Consider the following 2,874-nt stretch of genomic DNA (forward strand, 5'->3'; position numbering starts at 1 on the left):
TTCATGGCAAATATATGGGGAAACAATGGAAACAGTAACAGACTGTTTTCTTGGGCTCCAAAATCACTGCAGATGGTGACTGCAGCCATGAAATTAAAAGACACTTGCTCCTTGGAAGAAAAGCTATGACCAACCTAGACAGCATATTAAAAAGCAGAGACATTGTTTTGCCAACAAAGGTCTGTCTATTCAAAGTTATGGTTTTTCCAGTAGTCATGTATGGATATGAGAGTTTGACCATAAAGAAAGCTGAGCACCGAAGAACTGATGCTTTTGAACTGTGGTGTTGGAGAAGACTCTTGAGAATCCCTTGGACTGCAAAGAGATCCAACCAGTCCATCCTAAAGGAAATCAGTTCTGAATATTCATCAAAAGGACTGATGCTGAAGCTGAAGCTCCAATACTTTGTCCACCTGATGTGAAGAGCCGACTCATTGGAAAAGACCATGATGCTGGGAAAAATTGAGGCAAGAGGAGAAGGGGACAACAGAGGATGAGATGGTTGGATGGCATCACTGACTTGATGGACATGAGTTTGAGCAAGCTCCAGGAGTTGGTAGTGGACAGGGAAGCCTGGAGTGCTGCAGTCCATGGAGTTGCAAAGAGTCAGACACGACTGAGTGACTGAACTGAACTGTCCTGTCACTACTTGCTGCTGCTGCTAAGTCGCCTCAGTCGTGTCCGACTCTGTGCAACCCCATAGACGGCAGCCCACCAGGCTCCCCCGTCCCTGGGATTCTCCAGGCAAGAACACTGGAGTGGATTGCCATTTCCTTCTCCAATGCATGAAAGTGAAAAATGAAAGTGAAGGCGCTCAGTCCTGTCCGACTCCGTGAGACCCCATAGACGGCAGCCCACCAGGCTCCCCCGTCATGGGATTTTCCAGGCAAGAGTACTGGAGTGGGGTGCCATTGCCTTCTCTGTATCACTACTTAGGTGAACATAAATATAAATTGTACCTGTCAGCTATATTTATTCAAGATGTCAGTGAGAATTTTTGTAACATTGAAGAACTTTTGGACCTAGTCTTCATTTTGGTGCCACGTTAGAGTCTAATTTGTTTTTAAAAGTCATTACTCCTCTTTTTCATGGCGCCTCGGAGGCTGTTGGCCTCTTCAGAATGAAGCTGAACATCTCTTTCCTGGCCACTAGCTGCCAGAAGCTCATTGAAGTGGACGATGAACGAAAACTTCGTACCTTCTAGGAGAAGCGTATGGCCACAGAAGTTGCTGCTGACGCTCTGGGTGAAGAATGGAAGGGTTATGTGGTCTGAATCAGTGGCGGGAACGATAAGCAGGGTTTCCACATGAAGCAGGGGGTCTTGACCCATGGCTGAGTTCGCCTGCTACTGAGTAAGGGGCATTCCTGTTACAGACCAAGGAGGACTGGAGAGAGAAAGCGCAGATCTGTACGGGGTTGCATTGTAGACGCCAATCTGAGTGTTCTCAATTTGGTCATCGTGAAAAAAGGGGAGAAGGATATTCCTGGACTCACTGATACTACAGTGCCTCGTCACCTGGGTCCCAAAAGAGCTAGCAGAATCCGCAAACTTTTTAATCTCTCTAAAGAAAATGATGTCCGCCAATATGTTGTGCGGAAGCCCCTAAAGACGGTAAGAAACCTAGGACTAAAGCACCCAAGATTCAGCGTCTCGTGACTCCACGAGTTCTGCAGCAGGAATGCCGGCGTATTGCTCTGAAGAAACGGCGTACTAAGAAAAATAAAGAAGAGGCTGCAGAATATGCTAAACTTTTGGCCAAGAGAATGAAGGAGGCCAAAGAAAAACGGCAGGAACAGATTGCCAAGAGACGGAGGCTGTCCTCTCTGAGAGCTTCTACTTCTGAGTCCAGTCAAAAATGAGATGTTCTAAGAGTAACAAATAAATAAGACCAAACATCAAATAAATAAATAAATAAAAGTCATTACTCGTTTATTATATACTGATCAAAATGACTAAGCATGCCTACAGTGTCCCTGGTGAGTCAGTGTTGCTTTAGACTTGTGACCCAACCAAATATTTGGCAACCAATGTAGGTCAGTTCATCACATCCTCCCGCATGAACTGCTAGGTTCTACAAGGTGAAACATAAAGCTTGTGATGCATGTCGTAACTTGCCTCAAGAGCTGGCTATTCTCCTATGGTTTGAACTCAGGCATTTCTCCAGTTTAATTGATTGTTTTGTTTTAGGAATCTGATCCATAATACAGTAGGTTATTACCCTGGAAGAAGGAAAGGAGTTTTCTTTTTCAATTCAACCGTATTTATTGAAAACTTAATATGGGCTAGGCACTATTTGGAGAAATGAGCTAGACAGACAAAATCAGACTCTCATAAAGCTTGCATTCTAGTGACTGAAGTCACACAAAAGAAACAAATAATGAATGAACAAGGAAGATAAATAACTAAGGGACTTCCCTGGAGGTCCAGTGGTTAAGACTTCACCTTCCAATGCATGGGGTGCAGGTTTGATCCCTGATTGGGGAAGTAAGATCTCACATGCCCTGGGGCCAAAAACCCAAAACATCAAACGTAAGCAATACTGTAATAAATTCAATAAAGACTTTAAAAAATGGTCCATAAAAAAAAATCTTTAAAAAAATACAGGAAGATAACTGAGATTGGTAAATGCTAGGCAGAGGGTTGAATGGGGGGAGGGGGTGGTGGTGATGTAAAAGAGAGCAGCAGGGTGCCCTTTTAGGTTAGGGGATCAAGATAAGCCTACCTGAGGCAGTAGCAGCCATACAAAGATCTAGAAGAGTTCTGGAGCAAAGGGAGGGTGAAGGTCCTAAAACAGGACGAGCCTGGTATGCTCTGAAGGAAGATAAGTGTGATGAGAGAGAGGATGGTATAAGGTGAGGCTGCAGTTAGACAGA

General features: G+C 44.4%; 1 pseudogene; it reads left to right on the forward strand.

The window, feature by feature from the left end:
* Positions 1-1,105: 1,105 nt before the first annotated feature.
* Positions 1,106-1,901, forward strand: LOC102392864 (annotated as a pseudogene).
* The last annotated feature ends 973 nt before the right edge of the window (positions 1,902-2,874 follow it).

The sequence above is a fragment of the Bubalus bubalis genome, chromosome 14 (assembly GCF_019923935.1).
Source record: "Bubalus bubalis isolate 160015118507 breed Murrah chromosome 14, NDDB_SH_1, whole genome shotgun sequence".
NCBI lineage: Eukaryota > Metazoa > Chordata > Mammalia > Artiodactyla > Bovidae > Bubalus > Bubalus bubalis.